This window comes from Notolepis coatsorum, assembly GCF_963971535.1.
Source record: "Notolepis coatsorum genome assembly, chromosome: 2".
NCBI lineage: Eukaryota > Metazoa > Chordata > Actinopteri > Aulopiformes > Paralepididae > Notolepis > Notolepis coatsorum.
In genome coordinates this window covers 29,021,550-29,039,909 of record NC_140166.1, presented here as the reverse complement: position 1 = coordinate 29,039,909, position 18,360 = coordinate 29,021,550, and positions in this window count along the sequence as shown.

Genomic DNA, 18,360 nt, shown 5'->3' with positions numbered 1-18,360 from the left:
AGGGGCCAGTTTCGAATTGCAGTCTCACGTAGGTGTTTTTTGAGAGTGTTTTTGAAGGTGGGTAGTGATTCACATTCCTTTACAGCTTTAGGCAGGGCGTTCCACATTGATGTGGCATAATTGCGAAACGTGTTTAGTCCCTTGTTTGAGCCGAATCTGGGTTTTACATGATTTGTGGAGCTCCCTCTGGTGTTGTGATCGTGGTATTCACTGACCTTTGGGAAGTATTTTGACATGTACATGGGTACCTTGGTCGCGTAGTGTATCTTGTGGACCAGGCCCATTGCAAGTTGCTGTACTCTGTCGTCTACTCTAAGCCATCCTAGGTTGTCAAAGTGGGCAGGGGTGAGGTGGGTTCTAGGAGTCAGGTCAAGTAGTAGTCTGACTAGCTTGTTTTGAGATGTTTGTAATTTGTTTTTTAGTGCCTTTGAGGTGCTTTGGTACCATGAGGTGCAAGCATAGTCGTAGTACCCTTGAATGAGTGCTCCTGCTAGAGTCTTCAGGGTATTCTTGTTTACCAGAGAGGAGATCCGGTACAAGAATCGCGTTCGTTGGTTGACTTTTTTTATTACATTGGATGCCATTTTGTCACAGGAAAGATTAGCCTCTAGGATGGAACCCAGGTAGGTAATTTCATCTTTCCTTGTGATAATATTGTCACCCACTGTAACCGAGAAGCCGTCGGTCTTGCTGAGTTTGTTATTTGAACCGAAGAGAATGGACTCTGTTTTGCCCATGTGTAATGATAGTTTGTTGTCGGCGAGCCATATGCAGATTTTGCCTAGTTCCGAGCTGAGGGCTTTTTCAACCTGTAACTTGTTCTTGTCAGAGACCAGCAGGGCTGAGTCGTCCGCAAACAGGAACAAGTTGCAGTCACAAGCTGACGACATGTCATTTGCATAAATTAGGAATAGTAGCGGTCCTAGTATGCTTCCTTGTGGAACACCACAGCTCACTGTGAGGGGGGGGGATAGGGTACCGTTTACTTCCACCATCTGTTCCCTCCCCTCCAGGTAGGATTGTATCCAGCTCACTGATAAACTATCAAAACCAATTGCTTTTAGCTTGTCAATCAGAATGGTGTGATTGACAGTGTCGAAGGCCTTTTGTAGGTCCAGCATGACCATGCCGCAGTATTTGCCCGCGTCCACCTCTTGTTTGATGTGGTCGTTCAAGTAGAGAAGGCATGTGTCAGTGGAGTGGGATGTTCTGAAGCCAGATTGGAATTCGTAGATTAGATTTTTTTCCGCGAGGTACTTTTCGATCTGTTCGTATACTATTTTTTCCATGACTTTCGAGATGGATGTAAGGATAGAAACAGGGCGGTAGTTACCCGGGTCTAATTTGCTGCCCTTTTTGTGCAGGGGTGTTACTCTCGCAATTTTGAAGTCCTTGGGGACGTGTCCCTGTTTTATGGAGAGGTTTATTATGTGTGTGATGACTGGGGTGATGGCTGCTGCTGAGTCTCTGAGGAATTTGGAGGGGATGTTGTCATGGCCAGTGGCCTTGTTTGGTTGGAGGGCGCTCAGTTTTTTGAGTACCTCATCTGTAGTTACTATTTCCAGTTTGAAGTCGTCTTTGTGGACGCCTAGGTTCATGTAGTATGCTACTATGTGTTCTACCCCATACTGCCCTGAGTGGGAGGGTAGTTTGTTTACCAGTGTTGTGGCTATGTTTGTGAAGAAAGTGTTTAAGTAATTGGCTACATCCAGCTTGTCTGTGATGAGCGTGTTGTCCGTCTTTATGTTTATGTTTGAGAACCTGGTTTTGAGTTTTTTACTGCAGCCTAGTTGATTGTTGAGTAATTTCCAAAGTTCACGTGGTTTATTTTTGTTTTCCTCGGTTTTGTCATTGATGAAATTTTTTTTAGCAGTTTTGATCATGGAGTTTACGTCATTTCTTAGTCTGTTTCTTTCTAGTTTGAGTTCAGTCACGTGGTCTTGGAGTTCACTGCTCGTGCTTTTGGTAAGCTTTGACTGACTTTTACGAAACTCAGAGCATTTTTTGTCTCTGGCTTTCATAGCGGTCAGTATTTCAGTGTGCATCCATGGCTCAGCGCGATTTTTTACCCTGGTGGTTCTTAGGGGGGCCATTTTGTTTAGTATTGATGAAAATTTGGTTTTGAAGCCAAGCCAAGTTTCTTCAACCAGTGTACCATTGAGCTCATCTGACCAGTCCAGACCCTCCAGTTCAAGGTTAAAGGCCTCGCTAGAGTAGGTTTTGAGGTCTCTAGATGTGACTGTTTTGTGACAGCCAGCCTTTAGTTTTAGCTTTTTGCGGGTACAGAATATCATGTAATGATCACTTAACCCGCATGCTATAACCCCTTTACTGGAGATCTTGGACTTGTCAGAGGTCAGTATGAGGTCAATGGTAGTCTGAGTTGATTCACATATCCTTGTGGGTTGGGTGATTAGTTGGCTGAGGCCGTGCAGATCACAAAACCTATTGAAGGATTTGAAGACGGGTGCATTTTTTTGTTGCATATCCGTGTTCCAATCCCCAATAAGAATTTTTTCCGCATCCTCAGCTCCAGCTAAGCACACATCCAGAGTATCATAAAAACCAGTTTGATCTGGCGGTCTGTATATTGTGCCGACTAGAACAGATTTTGCCCTTTCAAATAAAATTTCCACCCATACGGTTTCAATTGTCTCATGATGAAGGTCAGTACGGGTAATGAATTTGGTGTCCTTATGTATGTACATACAAACACCACCTCCATACTGGTTTCTGTCATTACGGACTATAGTATAGTTCTCTATTTCTATTTCAGGGTCTGTTACAGATGGATCAAGTTTAGTTTCAGTAAAGCATATTATGTCTACCTTACCGCTCATAAACAGGTTTCTTAATTCGTCCAGCTTATGCTTAATGCTGTTTACATTAAGGTGAAAGATGTGTAGTCCGTTTTTATTAGCTGTGTTATTGATGTCTTCGAGTTCCAGGTAATGGTCTTCTGGTGCTGCTGTGGGGTTGCCGGTTGGGGGGGCTTTGTTGACGTGGGTGGGAAGGGGGGAGGGGGGTGTCGGGACCCGCGCCGTGCTGGTACAACAAAGGACTCCAGAGTCCTTTGTTCCTGGAAGTTTTCGCCGTTAGCTCCGCTGGCTAGCCGGCTATCGGGCGTCGAGATGTTTAAATCCCGCGTCGGGATGGTCGTCATGGTTTCGACCCTCGGTTCACCTCCTCTCGTCTCTGCCTCACGTGTGCTCGTCTGCTGCGGCGTCATTTGGGAAGAGTTGCCGTCCGCGCAGTGGATGTAGCCACAGGTTGAGTTGTTGATATTGGTCGCGATGGTAACCTCCCTCGCTTCTTGCGCTGCCAGACCAAGTCTTCTCGCCTGAGTTCTGGTCAAGACCGGGCCTGGGTTTAGATGAATGTCTCCCGAGAGTAGCAGGATAAGGGACAAAAAGGTCTTTCGGTCCATTCTGCCATTCGGGGGTCTGTTCTTTCTTTCAGGATTGGCCGTTAATGTTGCGTGAACGGTCGCTGTCCCCACGGCCAGGTGCTTATGTTCCGTGCCGTTTTGGAAATAAAAGTCGCTGTGTACCTCCTTTTCTATTTTTGCTCTTCTCTCCTCTTCTGTCTTGTTATGCTTCATCGTTGAGTAGAGGTACGAATCCGTTATCCAAAACATAACGAGGAGAAAATGTGCGCAAAATCTCTTTTGTTTGCTGTATTGACGAGGGCTCCGGGAGCTCAGGAATTTGCGACCGCTCATGGCTGTGTCCTGAAGTCGTCAACGGAAAGGCCTCTGGATATCTGGTGGTATAGTCACAAATGACAAGGATAAACCGGTTGCCTGCCTGGCTTCTCTCTAATGGACCAACAATATCCACCCCTATCCGCTCAAAAGGGGTGCCTATCACAGGGAGTGGCATAAGGGGTACAGGGGCCGTAGCTTTCCCTGCTGTAAGCTGGCACTCTGGACATGTCTTGCAGTAATATTTGACCTGGCTATACATCCCTGGCCAGAAAAACCTTTTTGAAATCCTCTGGAAGGTTTTCTCAAAAGCTAGGTGACCCGCCCAAGGAATAGTATGGCCTAGCCTCAGCACTTCCTCCCTGCATGCCTTTGGCAGTATGAGCTGCCTGTCATATTCACTCTGTTTATAAAGCAACCCATTGTCGAGCAGAAACCGCTTGCTAAGGGGACTAGAACTGGATTCCTTCTCTGCCTCTTTGAAGCAGTCTATTAGAGTGGGGTCCCCTCTCTGTTGTCTGGCAAGATCCCCAGAAAAAACCTCCTTTACCGACAGCCCTGGAAACTCCATATCCTGATCTGGCTGGTCAGCTGACTGCAACACAATTCCTCTGACTTGCTCCCTGCGTTTCTCACATCTCCTCTTGTGTGACTCCTGGCACTCCACCTACCTCTACCCCAAAAAATGGCATCAGCTGCACTGTGTCCGCATTGGTAGCTGGTGAATCGGAGTCTGGCCTGATAGTGGTGGGTATTTCTGTGTCAGTTGTGTCTGGCTGAATCAGTGGTTGTGTCACAGAGACTGGTGTATTAGTGTGCTCTCTCGCCTTGGACCTAGTAACTACCCCACATAATCTCCCTTTACTCTCATGAATGAGGTCTAGCAAAATAGGCAGATCTGTCCCCAGCAAAATAGGGTAGGGCAGTTCGGGGGCCACTCCAACCTTCACCAGATATGCCTGGTTGTTTACCTCAACATATACCTCCGCTATGGGGACTTCTGATTCATGCCCATGGACACAGACAATTTTAACTCTTTCCTCACTCCACAACTCCCTGGGGACATACTTGGCCTGTACCAGAGACTGTGTGCAACCTGTGTCTAATAAGGCTGACAGGGGCCTGCCATTCAACATGACGGACATGACTGGTGACTCAGAACTGTCCTTAGGGGAGGCGCCTAGAGCTGGCCTAGGTACATAGCACAGACTTGCTATCTCTGGCTTTCTAACGGGACAAACTGGACTGATATGGCCTGCCTCACCACAGTTGTAACATACAACCTCTGACCTATTCCTGGCATATCCTCTTACAAATGGCTTTGGCCTAGTCTGGCTCGAACTGGGCTGGTTGAAACCGGGCTGCCTAGGAGAGTAACTACCTGAACCACCCATCCCAACACCCTCAGACTTACCTCTGGCCTGGTGTAGTGCGCCAGCGTAGCGGTGGCCCCTTGGACCTCCATGTGCCGTCACATATGTTTCCACAAGCTCTGCAGCCTCCGCTGCCGTTTCTGGGTTGCGCTCCCTCACCCAGGTCTTAACCTCTGGATACAACACCTTGATGTACTGCTCGAGGACCAGCTTCTCCATGATCTCCTCTTTGGTGGAGGTGCCATACCCCACCCATCTACAGAACAAGTCCTTGAGGCGGGTGTAGAGCTCATGGGGGGCCTCATTTGGTGGTGTGTCGTCGGAGCGGAACCATTGGTAATAAGTGTCACTGTTTATCTCATACTTCCTCAAAACTGCTGCTTTCAAAATGTCATAGTCTCTGGTATGAGCTGGGTCCATAGCTACAAAGGCACACCTGGCCTTACCAGTCAGCAGAGGAATGAGGCGGACAGCCCACTCTTGTCGTGGCCAGCCATACACTGCTGCCAGTCTCTCGAAAGTGGTCAAAATGTTCAACGTCATCAGATTCCTCTAACCTCACCATCCTGGGTTCTCCGCCTGGGACCCCACTGGCTCGTCCCGTTGGTGGACCAGACCTGGTTGCCTCCAGGTCCAACTGAAGCTCGTGACCTTGTCGCTGATAGCACTGAACTCCCGTTCTTTTATTTCTGCTTCTTTATCCTGCCTTTTATCCCGATCCATCTGGTACTGCATATGCATCTCAAACATCCGTGCCAACCTGGCGAAGCTGGCCTCCGGACCTGCAGTGGGGCCACTTTCCGATTGAAAGCCATCCTCGAAGGCTCCCCCTGTGGCACCCTCCTCTGCAGGCTCTTGCTGTTGCTTTTTGGGAGGCATCCCTGAAGCTTGTAGTCCTCTTTACTTCTGACATCAATTGTGAGGAGGCGGCCAAGCGAAGGAAAAATGCAGTCCGAGTCAGGTTGCCATCACCCAGTGGTTGGTTTTTTATTCTATTTGTTCTTTTGCTCCCCAGTGGGAAAAAACGGGAAAAAACATATTTTAACATAAATACAAAAATAATACAAAATGATTAAACTTTCTTTTAACAAATATAAACAACTAGGCCCTTGGCTAAGGGACCTAGGTCTTAGTACGGCTGTGTCTCGCTTCCAAGCCTGTCACTACTTCTCCCCGAGAGGAGCCTCCATCCCTGGCTTTATGCTGGAAGCTCCTCCTACAGGGACAAACCAAAAACAAACAATCAATTAATCAATACAGACATCAATTTACACATCCAATAACTCTGGACAACATGGATACATTACTCCATCATGGTCTATCATCACCAAACACTAAACAGTGTTTAGGGCGCTTCATAAACCTATTCCCCTCTTGTTATGAAAACCCCCCCCCCTGTACTCTACCACACTTGGTTCCTTCCGAATCTCCCCTCCAGAAAAGGCCCTGGCCTCTCCCAGTTCTGGTTGGGCAGCCAGAGCTCCTACAAGGAACCAAGTGGGAGCACAGACAAACGGTATTTATCAACAAATGCATGTACTTTAATTCTACATAACATGTTATGCTTTAAACCAATGTGTCTGTATTACAAAACAACATAACAAAACAAACTAGGCCGAAGGCCTAAACTAAATGTTTGGCCGCATTCAGATTCAGATTCCTTTATTGAGCCATTTGTGTAAAACACATTGGTAATTGTTGCAGCAATACAGTGTATGCATTCTTTCTTTTTTCACAGTAAACAAACACCAACACAGACAAGAAACGAAAACAGTGCAGTGGGGGATTAATCAATAAATAAAATACATGTATATATATATAAAGTGAAGTGTGCAGAGATCCAGTACGGACTAGTGCAGTGCAGTCAATGTCATTGTGCCAGTGTCACTTGGGGGCAGAGGGGGGGGGCCTGAGGCATTGATCAGCCTGGCGGCTGAGGGGAAGAAGCTCAGTCTGTGTCGAGCTTTCACAGCCTTTGGGATCCTCAGCCTTCTCCCAGAGGGGAGCAGGGTGAAGAGGCTGTGACCGGGGTGGGATGGGTCGGCCATGATCTTTCTCGCCCTCTTCAGCGCCCTGGAGTCGTGCAGGGACCTGAGGGAGGGCAGGGGACAGCCGATCACCCTCTCCGCGGAGCGAATCACCCGCTGCAGCTTGGCAAGATCTTTTGCCGCTGCAGCAGGGAACCAGGAGATGATGGAGTGGGTGAGGATGGACTCAATGATGGCCGTGTAGAATTGGGCCATCATGGTCCTCGGCAGTTTATATTTCTTCAACTGCCGGAGGAAGAACATCCTCCCCTGGGCCTTCTTGAGCAGGCCCGTGATGTTGAGCTCCCACTTCAAATCCCGGGAGATGGTCATGCCGAGGAATCGGCATGACTCCACGGAGGTCACCTGAGTGCCTCCCAGTATGATGGGAGGGGGCAGGGCTGCTTTCTTCCTGAAATCCACTACCATCTCCACTGTCTTTTGAGCGTTGAGCTCCAGGTTGTTGCAGCTGCACCAGCTCTGCAGCCTCTCGATCTCCCTCCTGTAGGCCGACTCGTCCCCCCTGGAGATGAGACCCACCAGGGTGGTGTCGTCAGCGAATTTCAGGAGTTTGACCGAGGGGTGCAGAGAGGCACAGCTGTTTGTGTACAGGGAGAACAGTAGTGGGGATAGAACGCAGCCCTGCGGGGAACCGGTGCTGGTGGACCTAGAGCTGGAAATGCTCTTCCCAAGCCTCACCCGCTGAGACCTGTTGGACAGGAAGTCGGTAATCCACCTGCGAGTGGAGGCCGGCACCTGCAGCAGGGATAGCTGGTGCTCCAGGATGGGTGGAAGGATGGTGTTGAAGGCCGAGCTGAAGTCCACATACAGGATCCTGACATAGTTGCCCGCGTAGTCCAGATGTTCCAGCGTGTAGTGCAGAGCCATGTTCACAGCATCCGCTGTGGATCTGTTGGCTCTGTACGCGAACTGCAGCGGGTCCAGCACAGGATCTGTGATGAGCTTCAGGTGGGCCAGGATGGAGGTTGTGACCGAGTGGGTGAAGGAAGAGGGCGGGGGGGAACCTCTTTCTCAAACCTACAGTAAAATGTGTTTAGCTCGTTCGCCAGGGGGAGGTTATCAGGCGCCTGTGGTGACTTCGGCTTGTAGTTTGTAATGGTCTTGAGGCCTTTCCAAACGGAGGAGGAATTCCCCTCAGAGAGCTGCTGCCGCAGTTTCTCTGAGAAGCGAAGTTTCGCCTCCCTCACGTCTTTGGCAAATTTGTACTTGGCCTGCCTGAACCGATGAGCATCACCACTGAGCCTGGCCACCTCCTTCTCCGACCTCAGCCGCCTGAGTTGGGCTGAAAACCAGGGTTTGTTGTTGTTGTAGATCTTCCTAGTGCGGAGGGGGACACACACCTCCTCGCCGAGGCTGATGAAGGATGTCACTGTCTGTGTAGTCATCCAGGTTGTTACCAGCCTCAGGCCCCGCCCACTCAACAAAGTCCTGGTCACAGCCTGCCCTCTCCAGCCAGGCGCGGAGACACTCGCATGCCTCACTGGACCACACTCTGAAGCTCCGCACTACAGGTTTTGATTGTTTTAATCTCTGCCTGTAGCGAGGGATCAGGTGGATGAGATGATGATCACTGTTGCCCAGTGCAGCACGGGGGACAGAATGGTAGGCCTGCCGAATAGTACAGTAGCAGTGATCCAGAGTGTTCACTCCCCGAGTTGGGCAAGTGACTTGCTGCCTGTATTTAGGGAGAGACCGGCTCAGATGAGCCTGGTTAAAATCCCCCAATAAAACAACAAAACTGTCCGGGTGGTTGCGTTCAACATTCGTCAGCTGTTCGGCTAGTGTGTCTACCGCTGCGGTGACGTCAGCGTCAGGAGGAATGTAAACACAGACGAGGATGTAAGAGTTGAACTCACGGGGGGAATAGAATGGACGACAGCGGATGAAGAGGGATTCAATAGCAGAGGAACAGTGTTGGTGAATCACTGTCACATCGGAACACCAGCGATTGTTAATAAAAAACATAAGACCCCCTCCACGCGACTTACCCGCCGCCTCGAAGTCCCTGTCGGCACGAAACGCAGAAAAGCCCTCAAGCTGTACAGCCCCGTCTGGGACTGATGGCTTCAGATGGGTCTCCACGAACGCAAAGACAGCTGTGGAGTGGAAGTCCTTGTTTCCTGCAACCAGCCACCGGAGTTCGTCCATTTTATTTGGTAAAGAGTTCACGTTTCCGAGGAATATACCGGGAAGTGGTGGCCGCGAGCCCCGTCGCCGGAGGCGAACCAGACAGCCACCTCTCCTTCCCCGTTGCCGTCTGATCCAGCGCACAGCACTGGCGAAGAACGCAGTCCCCCTGACCAGTATATCCAATAAATCCGTGGAACGGGTGAGTAGTGTTGGGAAAGTGTCCGATGGGTTTGAACACCCGATGTGCAGAAGTTCTTCTTTGGTGTAGGACGTTAGACAGGACACAGATACAACACTGAACAAACAAAACGCAGCACACTGTAGCGCCAAGGCAGCCGTGGGCGGCGCCATCTTGTTTCCGGTCACCATGACGACGACAGACCACATGTGGGAACAGGTCAAACTACTTAAGGCCCATGTGCATCCCTACTTACTAGGGGTGGGAATCATCAGTTTCATCACGATACGATACGATATCGATTCTTTGGACAACGATACGATATTTGCCGATATCACAAAGTCTGCCACGATACGATACGATACGATTCAATTCAGGTGTCTGCGATCGATATGAGGCGATATTATGTGCCCATTTAACACAATCAGTCACATTTAGATCAACTAAAAAAAGGCTACGGAAATATCAATTGATGTATTTATTTTTGAGCTCTTCCAGACATTTAAATGAAAAACAATCTATTGTTTTTAATACAAATAGACCTCCTGTTCACTTTTGTTTTTATATATTGAGCTTTAACACACACACACACACACAGACACACACAGACACACACACACACACACACACACAGTCCCCCACAGCCCCCACCCCTCCTCCTTCCAAGTCCCCTTTCCACTCTCCTGTTCTCTCTCACGGTTAGCTGCTTAGCTTTTAGCAGCCAACGCGACGTTCATTTAGATATTTAACGCGACGTTGGCATAAAGGAATGGCGACGATGCAACGCCTGTTATATGCATTTGACCCGTTGCGGGGAAAAAACTGCACAGACTTATATCGGCTCGCAAAATAGACGCTCTGTAGTGCTTTACAGCAGACGCAAACACTGCTGTAATTTCTACACGGAGTTTCACAATACTGGGCGCCGGCGGATATGACTCGCGGGGATTTTCAAAATAAGAGTATCGCAATATGAATCGATCTTTTTACGTTGCGTCGATCCTATTTGATTATTGATAATAGATCGATATATCGATCTGGATCGATGTATTGTCCCACCCCTACTACTTACAGGGCATGGGATAGCCCCATGACAGATGCAAACAAGCCCCACCCAAAACTTGACCAATATAGCTGTGAACTGAGACAACCCTTATTTTGTTATTTTTTAGTACAGTTACAGTTGTGTGTTCATGCAGACACATAATAGCAATTTCATTACGAATTGAAAATGGGGGACCCTGATGTAAACAAGTCGAAAGTCTTTTTCTGGTCTGCATCCCCTTAACAATTGTGTGTATTGAGCTGTACTGTACTGTACCCATTCTGCAATCTGTTAATTAAAGTTAATGAAACCTCTGCAAGGTTGTGTGCAGCCATTTGTTTTTGTAACATCTGCTACATCTGTCCCACGTGTTCTTTGCAGCTCACAGTTGTTAGTTCTGCCCCTCTTGACTGTGACAAAAAGGTTTTGAACAAACTTAATGTCATAGCTTGTATTTGATGATATTCTTCTTTGTTATTTACTTGAATGGTTTGATCATTGATTGATGGAGTAATATGGGGTTCTGATAAACAAAAAATATTTGTTAAAATAACATAAGCTAACATATATTTTTACATCTATGCAAATGCATATGCAATATGTATAACTTGAATAAGTAATAAATACAGAAACAACATGTTTAACAATATGTAAATGAGTAGCTACATTTATTTTACATTACATTAACATTTATACGGTCTTTGGCCCTTTGAGGGCCACCATAATGCTGATGTGGCCCTCTGTGAAAATGAGTTTGACACCGCTAATGTACTTGTCTTCTTGCTCAGTTGTGCACCGGGGCCTCCCACTTCTCTTTCTACTCTGGGTAGAGCCTGTTTGTGCTGTTCTCTGAAGGGAGTAGGACACCGTTGTAGGAAATGTTCAGTTTCTTGGCAATTTCTCGCATGGAATAGCCCTTCATTTCTAAGAACAAGAATAGACTGTCAAGTTTAATTTGAAAGTTCTCTTTTTCTGGCCATTTTGAGAGTATAATCGAACCCACACATGTGATGCTCCAGATACTCAACTAGCTCAAAGGAAGGCCAGTTTTATAGCTTCGCTAACCAGCAAAACCATTTTCAGCTGTGCTAACGTAATTGCACAAGGGTTTTCAAGATTTTTCTATCATCCATTAGCTTTCTAACGCGATTAGCAAACACAATGTACCATTATAACACTGGAGTAGATGTAGATGTAGATATTCCATTAAAAACCAGACGTTTGCAGCTAGAATAGTAATTTACCACATTAACAATGTATAGCGTGTAGTTTCAAGTTCAAGTTTCTTTAATAGTTGTCATACAGAAGTACAGAATACTTTCATACAAAATGCTTCTTACTGTTACGCTCCAGAGACTGTGCTAGACAAGATAGTATCAAATAACATAGTATAGCATGTAAATTAGAAGTAGAAAATGAGGTCAGTGTTCAGTATAGACATATGTACAATGTTCGATGCAGAATAGACGTAACTGAGTTACCATACAATATACAATACTATGCAGTGTACTAATGTACTTAAGCATTACATCACGCGCAGGAGTGGTTTGTGAACAATAAACCATGCCTAGGGGTGGTCGTTAGACCCCCCCTAGGCATGGTTTATTGTTCACGAATCACAACTGCAAGTGGTGTAATGCTTTTATACAACTGCCATATTCATCCAACCTTATTGCTATACAATAAACGCACATTAATCGAAGATTTATTGAGAACCATCCGCCAGAAAAAGTAGTTCCCACAACTACAAAAAAGACAAGTTGCCTCCATGTGGAAGCAGCTTGAAGTGCATCCAACCAACTAACACATCCAACTGTGTATTATTGGAATGATTGATTGAACATTTTATTACCAGATGCAGAATGGGTACAATACAGTACGGCTCAATACACACAATTGTTAAGGGGATGCAGACCTACTTTCTATAGAACTTCATTCTTAGATGCTTCTATAGAAAGTAGGTAAAACAAATTAAAGTTTTCTTCGCCCTATTTTTTGATTTATTTTTTTAAACCTACTGTAGAGGGCCTAAACTTAACCAGTTGGAAACCAAGCGTACAGTAATAAAATTAGCAATCAATCAATCAATCAACTCAATAGGCCATGCTCACTTAGAACAGCGCAGCACCCAGCTCTCTCTGTCTGACTATCCCCCGCGTTGCAGGCAGAGTGTGTGTGGGGGGGGGGGGGGGGGGGGGGGGTGGCGTTGGGTGGAGACTAGAGCGAGCGCTGACAGTCGAAAGGAAAAAAATCAATCAATCCGCGATTTTCTTTTGTTACAGAATGATTCAAGACCCATCAATTACATCATCCAACATTGTTTAAAGCACTAAGACATTCGCTGTGACAGAATCGCTTGATATTTAGTCGTTTAGTCGTTATCAACATATCCATTTGTTAAATTATTGTCCGGCATCTTGTGATCCTGCGGAGTGATGTGATGTGATTCGGTTGTGGGCGGGTCCTGGGCCAGCAGCGTGGAATTGTGAAGAATAAACACGTGTAAAATGACTGTTTCAGCCAATCAGAATCGAGAAATTTGCATGCCGTTGTATAAAATACTATATAGTGCAAAGCAGAAATGGGATGAGGTACAATTTAGGTACAATTTACAGTAGGGTGTACGAGTTGTAGTGCAATCCTTCATCAATAAATATAAAGTGTGGGGAGTGGGTGCTACAGTGTGTTTGTTTAAAGTGAGTGTGTGCTATAAAGTGTGGGGAGTGGGTGCTACAGTGTGTTTGTTTAAAGTGAGTGTGTGCGTGTGGATGTGTGTGCTATGTGCGTTTGATGGTTGTTGTGTAGTGTTCACTGTTCGTTGAGCAGCCTGATGGCCTGGGGATAGAAGCTTCTTCTGAGTCTTTCTGTGCTCTCCTTGAGACTCCGGTATCGCTTGCCTGACCGCAGCAGTTCAAAGAGGCAGTTGTTCGGGTGACTGGAGTCTTTAATGATTCTCTTAGCCTTGCCCCTGCACCGCTTGTTGTAAATGTTCTGGAGGGTGGGGAGCCCCCCTCCAATTGTGCGTTCGGCTGAACGTGTCACTCTTTGTAGTCTGCTTCGGTCTTGTGCAGTGCTATTCCCAAACCAGGAGGTGATGTTGCCAGTCAGGATGCTCTCTATTGTACATGAGTAGAAGTTCTTAAGGATCTTCTGACTGACTTGGAACTTCCTTAGGCGCCTGAGAAAGTAGAGGCGTTGTCGTGCCTTCTTCACAACACTGTCAATGTGTGTGGTCCATGTCAAGTCCTCAGATATGTAGGCTCCGAGGTACTTAAAGCTGTTGACTCTCTCAACCGGTGCCCCGTTGATGCTGAGGGGGCTGTAGTCCTTGACCTCCTGAAGTCCACAATCATCTCCTTTGTTTTGCTGACATTCAGGGAGAGGCTGTTTTCCTGGCACCATCCCGCCAGGACCTTGACCTCTTCCAGGTAGGCCCTCTCGTCGTTGGCAGAGATCAGGCCCACCACCACTGTGTCGTCAGCAAATTTGATGATTGTGTTGCTACTCCGCTGAGCCACACAGTCGTGTGTGTACAGGGAGTAGAGGAGGGGACTCAGAACACAGCCCTGGGGGGCCCCTATGTTGAGGGTGATGGATGAGGAGGTGCAGTTGCCTGCTCTTACCACCTGGGGTCTGCCCGTCAGGAAGTCCAAGACCCACTGGCAGAGGTCATAGTTCAAGCCCAGGTCCCTGAGCTTGGCTATGAGTTTGGAGGGGACTATGGTATTGAATGCCGAGCTGTAGTCGAATAGCATTCTCACATAGTTCCCCTTCCTCTTGTCCAGGTGTGATGCTGCTGTGTGCAGCACATGGGCTATGGCGTCCTCCGTGGACCTGTTGGGGCGGTATGCAAATTGCAGGGGGTCCATGTTGATGGGGTGGGAGGAGCAGATGTAGCCCTTTACTAGCTTCTCAAAGCACTTCATGGCTATGGAGGTGAGAGCTACAGGGCGGTAGTCGTTGAGGCAAGCAGGCTTGGATTTTTTGGGTACAGGGATAATAGTGGACTTCTTCAGGCAGGGACTTCTTCAGGCAGGTGGGGATGACAGCCTGTTCTAAGGACAGGTTAAATATGTCAGTGAATACCGGGGCCAGTTGGTCGGCACAGACTTTTAGGACGCGGCCGGGGATGCCGTCCGGTCCTGCTGCCTTCCTGATATTCACTTTTTAAAGGTCCGCCTCACCTCATGCTCTGTTACCCTGAACACTGAGTCTCCATCAGCAGCAGACCCCCCCCCCCTCCATTGCCGTGGCTTGTGGGCTGGTGTTGTTATTACCAGCATCAAACCTCGCATAGGAGGTATTGAGGTAATTTGCTAAGGAGATGTCACTGTTCAGTTTGAGGGAGGTGCCTTTGTAGTCTGTCATCGTTTTGAGCCCCTGCCACTGCCACATAGCTCTGGAGTCAGCCTGTTCAAACTGGAGTTCAATTTTATCCCTGTAGAGCCGTTTTGCCTCTGTCACTGTCCTCCTTACGTTGTATCGCGCCACCTTGTGGTCATTCATGTTGCCTGCCACCAGGCCGTCGTTGTATGCTTTGGAGCGCGCTTTCAGAGCTTCACGGACGGATTTGTCTACCCAGGGTTTTTGATTTGGGTAAACTCTAATTGTGGTAGTGGGGATTGTTTCTTCCACCAAAGTACGAACAAAGTCCAGCACTGTCTCCGTGTAGACATTAATGTTATCTGCAGTGGTGCGTTATTGAAATCATCTGGGGTGACACGCACCGCTCCCGCGAATGCGCATTTAATGTCCCCTCGTTTGAGCACAGACTACAGACGGTGCCTAATTGCCTCTACAAATGGAATGTAACACATGTCTTCACAACAAGTTAGGTGTGAATGTATCTGAGAACGTATTTAACACACCTGACGACCGGCGCTATTGATATGCAAATAGCGAGTACTTATCATGGGGTGGCACGGAGTGCAACCCCGTCCCATGAAGAACGCATGCCTGGTTACGCCCCGAGCTCACTGCTCACGAATGAACACGGACGGACGGGCGGCTGCCTCTTCACTTCCGCTCCCATGTTAACGGACGATAGTAGGCACACTGGCCGCGAGCGGGAGCGCGCCTCGCGAACAGCTCGCGAGCGGCAAGCAATTTTTTCGCCTCGATCCTATTTGAGGCGGCGCGCCACGCGCATTGTCACAGAAATACAATTGAATATCTGCATTATTACCACAGATAATGTACCACAGAGATGTTGTTCAACCAGCTGTGTCTGTATCTGCAAATAAACGCCCACCCCCCCTGTCTGTATGTTTGTTTATACCTATAACTATTACAATGTTGCATAATAATAATAATAATAATAGCAGGATATAGCAGTCATTAAGTCAATCCACCTTGTCACCTATAATGACAAACGTTTTATTTGTTTCCTGATTATGATTATTATTATTATGATTGAACAGCAACCAGTAGGCTTATATCAGTGTATATTTTATTAACAGATTGCAGAATGGGTATACAATACAGTACAGCTCTTTCTTTCTCTCTTTCTCTCTCGTTTTCTCTCTATCTTTCAATAGATGTTGTTCAGCCAGCTAATGTGTCTCTTTCCCAATGCAAATAAACAATATTACTATAGTACCCCGCCCTGTCTGTCTGTTTGTTTGTCTATCTGTCTATATCTGGTTGCCTGTCTGTCCCGACAGAGACAGATAGAGAGGGGGGGGGGGAGATAGAGGGAGACAGAGAGAGAGGGGGGGGGGGGGGGGGAGAGGGAGAGAGCTCTTGATGCTGCTGGGGCTCCACGCTGCTCTTTCGAGTACAGTCACACACTGATCATCATTCTAAAATGACTAACTTCGCATATAGACTAGGCATTTACAGCTGTCCCAATGTAAATGTGCCTTCCTTGGTGCGCTTCCGCGCGCTCAAGTCGTAGGTCCAGTGTGCCTGACCAGGCGCGCGATCCCGCGAGGGAGCCGCGCGTGAAATTCATTCGTTAGCAGTGAGCTCGGGGCGTTATCTGTGTCGCGGAACACGCTCCAGTCTGCGCACTCAAGCGCAGCCTGGAGTGTCTCCCCCGACTCCATATCCCATTTCTCCACCTCTCGCGAGACTACAGGAGTGCTCTTGATTCTTTGTTTATATTTTGGTGAAATATTTCTGATTAATTTAATGTTATCTTCATTGATTTTTTTTTTTTTTTTTAAAGGGACATTTCTAAGTGACCCCAAACTTTTGAACGGTAGTGTATGTACAAGGTTATAGTATTATGTACAGTATAATGGTATTGTAGAAGCCATACTGGCCAGTGGTATAACTACTAGAGTAGGCAAGGGATATACTGTACAGATATAGTATGTAAACAGGAATTTATTCAGACGGGTGTGGGTAAATATATATACCGTAAATATAAATATTCATACGTGTATACAGTATTGTACATGGCTATCTTACAGAGTTATATGGGTAGACTATAGTTTGAGGTAGGTAGTTGTGATTACAGTGTAAGGCAGTTGTAGTCGATGAAGGTTGGCAACAGAGTTTAGAGTTTGTACAGTATGGATAAAAGAGCCTAGTATAGGCAATGGGGTTCAAAGTTCAGAGTTCAAACGGAATGTGGGAGGGGCTGTCGTCGTGGTTCAGAGAGACTACAGCAGAGGGGAAGGTACTGTATGCTACTAAGTATTGCATACGGAAATACTGCATTGCATTTGTGTTTATTTATATATATTTGCGTCGATATACTGTACATTACTGTAACAATCTGTCTAGAGTGCAAAACGCATAAATCTACTGATGTAATTTTGATGTGTTTCGTGTTTGGTTTTGTGTTTACAGTTTTAATAAAAATAAACTATTTGTATAGCACCTTTCATACAACAGGAGTGATGTAGACACACCGACATATGCATACAATGAGCATAAAATTGGCATAATTATAGACGGGCATAACATGAGCAGATAATTGATATTGATACCTCCAGGGTCTGAGGCCCCACTTGTATCTGGAATCATGCAGTTTCAATCTTATTGATTATGATAGATTTCTGTATATCAACTATAAAAGACTGCAGGTTTCTGACTAAATAAAACCAATGCATAAAGTGCAGACATAGAATGAGGATAGAAATAGACAGAATAAGAGCAGTGCAATAAGATGGACATAAATTAACATGAAATAGAAAAAACAAAATAGTGCAGAAAATTAGCCAAAGATTTTAAACAATTGTGGAAAACTAACAGCTGATATATAAAAACAAACACTGTCTCTCACTGTTTCACTTTCTCACTGCCTCACTGTGTCTCACTGAGCACAGAGTAAATCCCTGTACATCTTCCTGTACATTTACAATTTACTATAGGTATACCTTCCTGGGTATTTACATTTGACTATAGGTACATCTTCCTGGATATTTACATTTGACTATAGGTACATCTTCCTGGATATTTACATTTTACTATAGGTACATCTTCCTGGATATTTACATTTTACTATACATCTTCCTGGATATTTACATTTTACTATACATCTTCCTGGATATTTACATTTTACTATACATCTTCCTGGATATTTACATTTTACTATAGGTACATCTTCCTGGATATTTACATTTGACTATACATCTTCCTGGATATTTACATTTTACTATACATCTTCCTGGATATTTACATTTTACTATAAATCAGGGGTAGGCAACCCTAGGCACGCGTGCCTGCATAGGCACGCGTGCCTGCATAGGCACGCAGGGGCATTTTCATAGGCACAGGGGGCAGCATTAAAAAAAATTAATAAAAAGAAAATAATAATTTTTTTTTTTGCTTTGAAATATTATAGTGAAATATTTTGCACTGTTGTCGCATTTATCTTGTTGAAATCCTCCCACAGGTTATTTTTACTACCACATATTTAATTGAGACCCTTT